This window comes from Mytilus galloprovincialis, chromosome 8, assembly GCF_965363235.1.
Source record: "Mytilus galloprovincialis chromosome 8, xbMytGall1.hap1.1, whole genome shotgun sequence".
Lineage (NCBI taxonomy): Eukaryota > Metazoa > Mollusca > Bivalvia > Mytilida > Mytilidae > Mytilus > Mytilus galloprovincialis.
Genome location: NC_134845.1, coordinates 28,174,499 through 28,187,127, shown reverse-complemented (window position 1 = coordinate 28,187,127; position 12,629 = coordinate 28,174,499). Strand labels below are relative to the sequence as shown.

The 12,629-nt window shown below is 32.8% G+C and overlaps 1 protein-coding gene across 2 annotated transcripts in view; it reads right to left on the bottom strand.

Moving 5' to 3' along the window:
• LOC143085486 (uncharacterized) overlaps window positions 1-12,629 on the bottom strand; it is a 74,738-nt gene that overhangs the window by 41,047 nt on the left and 21,062 nt on the right. The window contains exons 1-3 of one of the 2 annotated variants that reach the window (XM_076261859.1): window positions 7,267-7,325; window positions 6,669-6,760; window positions 1,030-1,085 (exon numbers count right to left, since the gene is read on the bottom strand). The gene's annotated coding sequence lies outside the window, so the exon portion shown is untranslated. Of the gene's footprint in view, window positions 1-1,029; window positions 1,086-6,668; window positions 6,761-7,266; window positions 7,326-12,629 lie in introns of those variants that run through there. The other variant, XM_076261860.1, reaches the window with a different exon arrangement.

The following is a 12,629-nucleotide window of genomic DNA, read 5'->3' as shown; positions in this document are numbered from 1 at the left end:
TGGACCATAATCCGACCATATTTTTTGTTTGAAGGTACTCTAAATTTGTATAATACCCACTGGGAATGTTATGTTTCTTCAATGTCTTATAACAAGTGGTGTAAACTTTGCACAACATCACATGCAACTTATTGTACAGTCGATCTGACTGTTTGACAACTAGAAACAATTGATGGATGACTGTAATGGTTGTTTACTGATTGGTGAATATTCTATCAACAAATTGGCCGGAAATAAATGTAATATTTGTTTCACTATAGATGATCTTGTTTGATTGAGTTTTTCATAAATTTACTTAAGTGTAAGATACATGTTGTATTATGTAACCATTGACTTGGTCGATATGTATATTGGCATGATAGTATGTTTCTCTTGCTCAGATGACTGCAAGGTGATCTAATTCTGGGATTTTAGTTACTTTGTATGACCTTGACTTTAAAGTATTGACCTTAAACTTCATACACTCTTCAGGGTCTCATAGTTAGTTTACTTTATATAAACATTTCTCTAAATATAAGTGACCATATATCTGATTTATTTCCAAAGCAAATAGTTCAACATAATTTTTTGTATCTAGGACCTTGACCTTTTATGTGTTGAACTCAAAATCAACATTGACCTTTCTCTTAACCACTAGATTTAATGTTTATCACCTGGAAACCCCTTGGGTGCATTGATTTTACTCTATCTTCTGTGATTTTGACCTTTATTTTGCATTGTTTGAAGAAAAAAAAAAGCTGGATAAAATTATACTGATAGACAGACGAGGCAAAAGAAAAAAGGCCATGTTGTATGATTTTATGACTGCTAATAAGCCAACTATCCACAGTAATAGTATTAAAGATATATAGATCTAGCTACTTTCGTAACATTGGTTAGGGGCACCTGTTGATGAACAATACATATTTCTCTCAAGTGACTTATATAGTGGAAATACTGTTACGGTTTGACCATATATACTGTTAAAGAGTTAATTTTAGATAACAAATGTCAAGAATATGTTTCTATTTCTTAACAATCAAAACCTACCAAAACTTATCGCAAGGTCTTCTTAGCTTTCTTTGGTTCTTCTAATTGCTTTAATTCTGAAAGTTCAAAAGCACAAATTACAAATTATTATAATCAACTGTAATGAATTAATTTTGCAACTACATTAGAATTCATAACATTTAATGGCTACAAATTAACTTTTTAGCTGTTTAGTTTAAAACCCAAGTTCAATGAGTTAAATTGCTGATCACAACTAAATTAGACCTCAAAACATGGAGAAAATTGTTTATGTTAAAATTTATTGAATACAGAATTTTTCGTCTTTGACTTTTATTTTTAAAACTACTTTAGTTGATTAAAATCATATCCAGTTTTAAAAGGTCTCGGCCAAAAAAGAAAAAAAAAGTTTTTATCCTACATTTCTTTCTTTGATCTTGATAATTTCCTAATATAGAAGCCATAAATTACGATTAGTTCCAGCTGATACCACTGCATAAAAAGACAATCGGGGAGCTTACCCGATTAACTTTACTCAATAACTGTATGTTCATATTATATAGAAACTATGTCAGTGTGTTAGTGATACAACAATGAAGGTTGAATATGGGTAACTCTTAACCGAACAGTCAAATCAGTTGCTTTAATTTAAGCTTTCATTTCACACAATTAATGGATTCAATTTAATTTTTAGAGATTTTTCATTGCACATAACTTATACGATAGAGAATAACCTTATCTTCTTTCCAATTTAAAAGTTATTTCATATCTATCATTGACGTTCATTGTTATACCTTCTATGGCCTTATGAAGGTCGTCTGTGACTGAGCTACTTCCAGACAAATCCAGGTGTTTTACAATAAACAGGGTATTATACCCCGTACTATTGTGTGCTACCTAACTTTTGTGTGTAATCAACCAAACCATCTTTATCATTAATATTAACATAATACAACAATCAAATTCACTTTATCTTTTATCTAAAATACTTACGCATGTAAACTTATATACAAACAAAACTTTTAAATACAGTTCTTAGTGCATATAATCGTAAGCTTTCAATTGAATGTAAGTGCCTTTGTATAATTAGTATGATACTTTGATTCCAAACATTTTCTTTGTGCAAAATATTTTATGACTTTTAATATCAGATTTACAACCTAAAAACCTATCATTCCTATACAGATTGAAAATCCTTCTTCCAATATAAGATTACAATATCTATTATTTAACAAGTGCTGAGTGAAAGACATGTTTGTAATCTACTTGAAATTAAGAATTTAAATGTGATCAAATGTGAATCCTTTCTTTGCAGACAGAAGACAATTCCACTGCCTTTAATATTGTTTCCTTTTTATTTCAAATACCAGTAACATTTCTGATTCTTACTACATTTACCGTCCCTCTCTGATTCTTACACATGCAATTACCCCAAATTAAAGTCCCAGACATGAAATATAAACATTTACTGTAAATTGGTACAAAAACACCTCAGCATTTTCAAATTTTACACTTCTAAATCAAATACTAATTCAATTCTTCTCAATTTCTGTTCATTTTGGGTTTTTCTACAATGTACACATTGAAACCATGTCATTATCTATAAAAACAGAAGACAATTATAGCTGGGAAATAAAACTAGAGGCTCTCAAGAGCCTGTGTCGCTCACCTTGGTCTATGTGCATATTAAACAATGGACACAGATAAATTCATGACAAAATTGTGTTTTGGTGATCATGATGTGTTTGTAGATCTTACTTTACTGGACATTCTTCTTGCTACAGTTATCTTTATCTATAATGAACTTGGCCCAGTAATTACAGTGGAAAATATATTCTACAAATTTACAAAAATTTAAGGGGTAACTTGACAATTTTGGTCATGTTGACTTATTTGTAGATCTTACTTTGCTGAACATTATTGCTGTTTACAGTTTATCTCTATCTATTTAATATTCAAGATAATAACCAAAAACTGCAAAATTTCCTTAAAATTACTAATTCTGGGGCAGCAACCCAACAACAGGGTGTCTGTTTTGTCTGAAAATTTCAGGGCAGATAGATCTTGACCTGATAAACAATTTATCCCTGTCAGATTTGCTCTAAATACTTTGGTTTCAGAGATATAAGCCAAAATCTACATTTTACCCCTATGTTCTATTTTTAGCCATGGCAGCCATTTTGGTTGGTTGGCAGGGTCACGCCACACATTTTTTAAACTAGATACCCCAATGATGATTTTGGCCAAGTTTGGATTAATTTGGCCCAGTAGTTTCAGAGAAAAAGATTTTTGTAAAAGATAACTAAGATTTATGAATAATGGTTAAAAATTGACTATAAAGGGCAATAACTCCTAAAGGGGTCAACTGATCATTTCGGTCATGTTGACCTTTTTGTAAAACTTACTTTGCTGAACATTAATGCTGTTTACAGTTTATCTCTATCTATAATAATATTCAAGATATTTTGTTTGGTTTGATTTGGTCCAGTCGTTTCAGAGGAGAAGATTTTTGTAAAAGTTAACGACGCCGGTTGCCGGACGACGACGCCGGACGCCGGACGCCAAGTGATGAGAAAAGCTCACTTGGCCTTTTAGGCCAGGCGAGCTAAAAAAATGTTAGACCATCAGGCATCAAGATTAAATCTGAGAAATATTGTAAAATATTGTTATGTCTCAGGGGCAGATCCAGTCATTTTCAAAAGGGGGTTCCTGACCCAGAATAAAGGGTGGAGGGTTCCAACCATATGCCCCCATTCAAATGCATTGATCGTCAAAAAAATAGGGAGGTTCCAACCACCAGAACCTCTCCTGGATTTGCCATTGTGTCTGCATTGTTAAGTGAAGGATAAAAGCAATATACTGTATGTACATTGTTGAAAACTATTTCATGCTTTGTTCTGACTATGAATCTGTGGTTGAAAATCTTCACAAACATTACTTTTCATCCTGTTTTTAAACCTCATATAAATAAATGTGTTTCCTATATGTTTAAAACTAAATCGTTTGCATATCTGCCAGTTTCCATAATACCCATGTCACAATATAGTGTTTTTGCAAATAGATCTACCTTGTTAAATGTCAATAAAAAAAAAATCAGCCTTTTAAAAGATGACTCCAAACAAATTCAAAGACATGCCATCTAGATCTCAAGGCTGCCTACCAAATCAAACATTCTGGATGCCAACATTTCAAATAAAAGTCTCTTTCTTATAACTATAAGTGACAGTTGCTTTTGTTTCTATATTTGAGTGATGGGCCATGGCATATTTCAATCTGTATTGTCTAGTGACAGTTTTTGATTCTATTTTTGAATGATTTGGCAAAGATATTTTTCTGTCTGCTTTGTTTAGTATAGAAATTATGTCATTATGTTATGTAACACTGTGTCATTAGAAAAGATTACCATATGCTGAGACAGACAGATGTAGAGGAAGCATTCAAACAGGACAGATATTTGGAAAACTCAGAAAGGCATAGTGTAAATTAAAGACATTATGAGAAAAATAACCAGCCAGAAATATGTGAATACAGTAGCATACCTTTTATTGTTTAAAATGCCTGATTATTTTCTTTAAGTTAATCAAACTAGTGGCGGATCCAGGGGGGGGGGGGGGGGGGGTCCGGGGGTTGGAACCCCCCCTTTTTTTGGCGGATCAATGCATTTATGGGAGCATATAGTTGGAACCCCCCCTTTTTGAAATGGCTGGATCCGCCACCGCAAACAGACTACAAAGATACACCATATCAGGGGTGGATCCATCCATATTAAAAAAAGGGGGGGGGGGTTCCAACTATGTGTCCGCATTCAAATGCATTGATCCTAAAAAATAAAAGAGGGGTTCCAACCACCGCCACCCCCTCCCTCCTGGGTCCGATACTGAATATACATTGATAATCTCTTTATTTTCCACCTTTCAAAAATTCCACAAAACTTACAAAACCTCTATGCATTATATCACTCATACATGAGAAATGTTTGCCACTGAATGTTAAACATCTTATAATTAATCAAGCATACATAAGTCCTACTTAAAACTGTAACTAAGTTATATTTTTCAAACTAGATGAAGAAAATACTAGAACCAGACAGTTTCAGTCAAACCCAGATTTTCCAGCGTTCTCATTTGCTGCACAATAGTGCACATGTTTGACAAGGAAAATAATGCAAAATTCATGTAATACATTACACAATAATGTCAAGCTGCATATTACTGTCACGTTGGGGACGGATATACCCATCTGCACAGTGAATGACCCCTGCGTGTCTGTCGCCAAATCTGATTTACTGTTTCCAGACAGATGGTGAAAAAACTTAACAGGATATAATTATTCTCTTATTAATGATAATATGACATTTTCAAATATCTATAAAAAGATAATAAAATGAATAATAGACTTAATTATATATCCTGGTACTGTTTTACTTTATTGAAAAAGTCTGACATTTACCTTTTTTGCTGCATGCACACATTTTTCATTTTTATTTGTTAAAAAAAAAATCTGATTTTTTCCCCTTAATCTGTATGTATATCATAGATCAACATTGGGGTATATTTCTTCTTTTCAATTTGCATCTTCAAATGAATTATTTTTTTCCACTTCATCCTTTTTCTTTTACCAATCTACCTGTGTGACTACTTAAAAAACTCAAATTTGTCACATTTGCATAAAATAGCATAAAAATCTGTTCTGTATGCTAGCAAACCTTTTTTTGTGTTTCACTTATCTTTATTGATAGCTTCTTGCATTACATTAAATCACAATATTTAAATAACACTTTCATACAGATTTTGATCTATGGTAATATTTGCATTCCTCTACAAACCCTACTTTCAGTCTAACATTGAGTTGTCACTCTCAGGGAGGGGGATTGGGTACAAGATGTGAAGATAATTGAAATGTTGAAAACTGATGGCACTTAAAACTTCAAAAAAAGATACTCCCACCCCTTGAAAAATCCATAGTTAGCTAAGAGAAATCCCAAAATATCATTTAGATATAGAAATGAAATGCAGGTGCGGATCATGCCATTTTTAAAAAGGGGGGGGGGGGGGGGGGTTCCAAACCCAGGACAAAAGAGGGGGTTCCAACTATATGTCCCCATTCAAATGAGTTGATTGTCCAAAAAAAAGGGGTGTTCCACCCGGAACTCTCTCCCTGGATTCGCCATTGAAATGGTAGGTTCAAAAGTACATCATGGGAGTAAGATTCTGTGAAAGTGGTACAAAGGAACAAACAATCTGACAGATAGATGAATAGTATGTGGTATATTAATTTGTCTCCCAAAATTTTGGAAATGAACAATGAAAATATATATTTGTGTAGCAAAATATCAAACTATTATTATCGTCCCTCTCAATACCGGTAATTGAAAATAAAATTTTTGTGTGGAAAAATCCTGCTGCCTAGCTCAGTACCCTAACAAGAATATCTAATGTTGTCCCTCAGCACTATCTTATTATTAGTTGACTTCATTATATTACTTATATAAGTTTACAAACTAGACTATTTCAAACATTATAAATCTTCAGATAAATACAGTTTGTCACTTAAATGTCTCAAGTTCATAAAACTAAACACAACAAATTCCTAAGCCTCATGATATATCCCCGACAGAAGCGTGTGGGGTCATAATTAAGGTCATAAGAGGTGTAAGATTTGATATCAAATGCCCATCTCACCTTTCTGATGTGGTGATACTCTATCCACTACCAATGATAACTGATACTAGATATTGAGACCATATATCTGTCTCTGTGCCATCCATTCTCACCTGTTTTAAACAGAAAATGTTCAATGTTATAGGGGTTTTGTCAAGCTCCTTTCAAGCAGACATAAAATGTCTGGGTCAAGTGCAATATACACCCTTCTGCTGAATCATAACTGTTAAATTTAAATCATTCAATTATTTCCTTCATTGTTATGTAATTGCTTTAATTTTTGTCATGATGACAATTGCATTTAATTATTCTTGGTTCCAGTAAGGGACGATTTATAAATTGGGTAATTCCAGTTTCTCTAATATCACTCCAACATATATATATTTGATAAAACTTGTCATAAAGATCCATTGAAACTCAATGAATTAGTAAAGCAATCAAAATAACAATGTTGCAATTGAAATTTAAATAAATTTAAAAATTAACTGACAACCAAATTAGAAATGGTTTCATCAATGTCAAAATGCCAATAAAAAGTCTTTTTGCATTTCTCAGGTTCACTTTGTATCAAAAATTCTATATATACATTTGGTTTTCTCTTTTAGACTGACAGACTTACCATAGGTACAATATAAGTAGCATTCCCTTTGTAGTCCCTCATAATATTCTTATTAAAACCTATAATTAGGAAAACTAGAATTACCCATAACAAGTTTGTATTTAGATACTTATGTAAGTAGAGTATATTATCCATGTATAAATCAACAAGTTAATAGGTACTTATAAAATACAAGTAGAAATCAAACAAACAAATTCAACAATTAAATCTGATAAAAAGTTAAATAAAATGTAAATACATTGATTTGTGGTGACATTTGATAAGAATCTGTCCGTCTTGATTTCAGTTTAGATTTGGTTTTGTCACATGGGAACAAAAGAAGAAATTGATCGTTATCCACTTACTACATCTATGTTGCTTTAAGAAGTCCTTAAAATACCATTAATCAATGTTACTTTGCTTCATGTATATTTTAACCTTCTTTTTTTACAAAATGTCAGTGTCTAAGGATCTGCAATTAGTTTTAAATCTTTAAAACATGTATATCCAATTTACAGAAAGTTGTAAAAGCCTTTAATAATGAAATTTAAAATGGAAAATTAATTATAAAAGTCTGTGATATAGGACAAAAATGAGAAAACCATGTCAGTGTTATAATACATTAAAACTACAAAAGCACCAGTTTGGTGGTCTGATGTGCTGATACAACACATGGTGGACATATGCACTGACTTTAACATATGGTGAACATAGGTGCTGAATTGCTGATACAACACATGGTGGACAAATGTTCTGATACCACACATGGTGGACAAAATGTGCTGATACCACACATGGTGGACAAAAAGTGTTGTTTCAACACATGGTGGACAAATGTGCTGATACAACACAGTGGACAAATAAGATGATACAACACATGGTGGACAAATGTGCTGAAACAACAGATGCCAGACAAATGTGCTGATACAACACATGGTGGACAAATGTGCTGATACAATACATGGTAGATAAATGTGCTGAAACAACACATGCCAGACAAATGTGCTGATACAACACATGCCAGACAAATCAGATATTACAACATAGTGGACAAATAAGATGATACAACACATGTAGGACAAATGAGCTGACGCAACACATGGTGGACAAATGTGCTGATACAACACATGGTGGACAAATGTGCTGAAACAACACATACCACACAAATGTGCTGATACAACACATGCCAGACAAATGTGCTGATACAACACATGGTGGACAAATGTGCTGAAACAACACATGCCAGACAAATGTGCTGATACAACACATGGTGGACAAATCAGATGATACAACACATAGCGGACAAATGTGCTGATACAACACATGGTGGACAAATAAGCTGATATTACTAATGGTGGACAAATTTGCTGACATACCACATGGAGGACAAATGTGCTGATTATACTGCATAGTGGACAAATGTGCCATGATATACCACATGGTGGACAAATCAGCTGATACAACAAATGGTGGACTAATATGATTACCACAAGAGCAGGCCTTCTTAAACGATATCAGTAAGATAGCATGGAAGGAGCAAATTGTAGTGGTGTTAAATAATATAGAAACTTATCTAAGATAGATTAGTGAGTGTTCCTACAAATTTACTACAGGAGTAAAAGAAGTCACTGCTATATGAGATATATAGATAAAGAAAATATACAATAATCATAAGTACAGGGGCATAGAATACTGCTCAAGTCAATATATTTAGCTAAGAATAGTCACATAAGTACAGGGGCATAGAATACTGCTCAAGTCAATGTATTTAGCTAAGAATAGTCACATAAGTACAGGGGCATAGAATACTGCTCAAGTCAATATATTTAGCTAAGAATAGTCACATAAGTACAGGGGCACAGAATACTGCTCAAGTCAATATATTTAGCTAAGAATAGTCACATAAGTAAAGGGGCATAGAATACTGCTCAAGTCAATATATTTAGCTAAGAATAGTCACATAAGTACAGGGGCATAGAATACTGCTCAAGTCAATATATTTAGCTAAGAATAGTCACATAAGTACAGGGGCATAGAATACTGCTCAAGTCAATATATTTAGCTAAGAATAGTCACATAAGTACAGGGGCATAGAATACTGCTCAAGTCAATATATTTAGCTAAGAATAGTCACATAAGTACAGGGGCATAGAATACTGCTCAAGTCAATATATTTAGCTAAGAATAGTCACATAAGTACAGGGGCATAGAATACTGCTCAAGTCAATATATTTAGCTAAGAATAGTCACATAAGTACAGGGGCATAGAATACTGCTCAAGTCAATATATTTAGCTAAGAATAGTCACACTTCATTCTATATAAACAGACACAATCTTTACACTAACTAATAGTCTAACAGTAGAAATGGCAGCAACAAGTACAAACCAAACTCTGACACAGTCATTTTTAACAAGATCTAATACACTATCAATTTTTTTTAAGCTCCGTTAAAACAATTATATCAAGCTCTTATACACAGTCATAATTCCAGCATTGTTAAACACCTCTTATACATTATACAGTAACAACACATTTAAGTTAAGGGACAACACAATTTAATGAATATACTCATGATACAAATCCTATTAACTAAAACTACAAACTTGAAGAACAGTCCCTACATAAATCCATATAAGAGATATAAACCAATCAATTTTGCATATAACAATTCTTATTTCTTAAGCTTGATGATCATGCCTTTTCTACAACAATCATGTAACTTACTTCTGAAATTAATACTTATTGAGGCTTATATCAATGTTTTCCATAGGCGAAACTATAGAATGTAAATTATCTATTGATGAATTGATGGCTATTTATTAATGTCCAGTGGCAAATGTAACATACACATTCTCAGTGTTAAGATTTTATTATGATACGAGTACCATCTATGTACTTACAGTGATATGCTGAGTCATATTTTTATTGTGGCAGCATTTTTTATTCAGGAAATACAATACCCAAACAGGCCACAAGTACAGAAGTGCTCGATGCTTCAGGGGTAGACTTCCAACCATATGTTCCCAAGCAAATGCATTGATTGTCAAAAAAAAGAGGGGGGTTGGAACCCCCTGGATCTGCCACTGTGCTTAACAGATATTCAGCAAGTACCATAAATGTCTAAGGTTAGACCCAACAAAAGAAGTTAAACCTGAAATTAGAGCCTCTTAATTGAACCTCAACAATGATATAAGCAAAAATCGTGAAAACTTGACATTCATATAGTCACAGGAAACAACATACTAGAATCTAAATTTGAAAAAAATATTGCACTGTAACCCCTTTGAATATAATAACCGATATTTTCCTTTGGGAATCCAGTTAAAAACTAGTTTCCAAACTGTTGCACAAGATATATCATTTGAAACTCAGGGCTATGAGTTCATATAAAAAAGGATGATTCACTGTGGGTACCAGCTGGGGGTACCTGGTAAAATATCAAAAGAAACAGGAAGTTCCCTATAATTCAAGGTTAGACCTTTGTGTTTAAAGTATTTAATGAACCTAAATTAACAGAGATCATCTAATTAACCTCTTACTTAAATGCCCTATGAGTCAACTAATGTAATGAAGTAAGTAACTATGCTGTATATAGACAAATGACATTGTGGTTAATATAAAACAATTTATATACACCCAAATCAATACCGGGGGTGGTTGTTTAACTCAAGAGAATGTCTTAATCAGTTCTGCGGCCACCACTTGAGAAATCCCATTTATCAAAACCAATTAATGTATATATTAAAAAAATGTTTTACACTAGAAAACAATATTAAAGTGAGTTGATTCAATTCTGCAAATTTATATACTGTCCTCAGGGGCGGATCCACCCATTTTTAAAAGGGGGGTTCCCAACCCCAACCCAGGATAAAAAGAGGGGGGGTTCCAACCACATGTCCCCATTCAAATGCATTGATCGTCCAAAAAAAAAAGGGGGTCCAACCCCCAGACCCCCATACCCCCACCCCCTGGATCCACCAGTGGTCCTGAATTCTTTCTAAATCAGTGTAATTTAGAATTAACAGAGATGTCAACAATTTTTAAAATAATTTCTGTATCTTTAACCTATATATGCCCTGAATAAAATGTGACCCGTCAGCTTAAACTTTACCATTTAAAACTGCATTTCTATAGAGAATTTACAAATTTCTTGCAAAACACTAACTGCTTAAAGGCAGAGTTCAATCATTATTTTTTTTTTTATATATTAAAATCCTTTTTTAACAGAAGAACTTCTATTTTAAGAGGTGGTGCACTCCTTTCCCCCAAAATGTATGACAAACATGGTTTACAAATACATTTAGGGAAAATGACAAAAAAAAAAATCTCCTTGCTTTGCTTAATCAGTATTTAACTTCCTCTGACAAACAAAAATCTTTGATCTGGTTAAAAAGTTTTAAAATCTGCTCTCTACTTCAAATAAGATTTGCTTTCTTCTTCCATTTGTCATCTACTATTCATGTAATATTAACCACAATTCACCAAAGAAGTACTTAACAATAGTATGCAAAAGACTAATACATTGTACTGGTGTTCAATAAAGTCTACCCAAGTATTGACTTTAGGTGCAGTCTATACTCATTATAAAGTACACTTTGGGATGTGTTTATAGAAAAGTACAGATTATCCTTTTAAAAAGAATTTAAAATACAAAACATTCTTTTATAATAAGGGTGGACTGTAGAGTTATCATGTCAATAAGATACCATGTGACTTTTAATGTGCGTTTTAACCATAAAATGAATATAAGCATGTTTTAAAATACTCTGCAGATGATAAGTAAAATTAAAAATACATTTTTGTTATCTGTAAAGACTGATTATAATTAGCTTTCATGACAAAATTGTGAAAGTTGCAATCAATGCTGAATTCAGGTGGAATTCAGGTGGGGTGTACAGAGCATACTCCTTTGAAGGAAAAAAAATCATCTTTTGGCATCAAATTGTCAACAAAAAACTACTTCCATGATGCTTACTCTATGTTTACAATAATGGACAATTACACAAAACTTATTTCAATTAAAAGAAAAGGTATATGGATGTAACACTCATAAAAATGTAAAATGACCACTAAAAAATAAAATATGGTTTTACTGTTGTCCTTCAACCCGCTTAAAGGTTTGTGTCATTAATGAAGTGTCCCAGGACAAAAGGACAAGGTACGATAAGCCTCTGCTTTGGACCCTCTATTCCTATTTTTCAAATTTTGTTTTAGAAAGCTACTTTTCACGTTAAAATATTTCCTTAAGTTTGAAGTTTGTTTTGATGAACTTCAAAACCATTAATTTCAGAAAATGAGTGAGGTGAGGGGGGTAAAAGGGCATAAAAAATGCCAAAAGAAGGAAAAATTACGATTTTTGGCCATTGTTTCTTAAAATTTAAT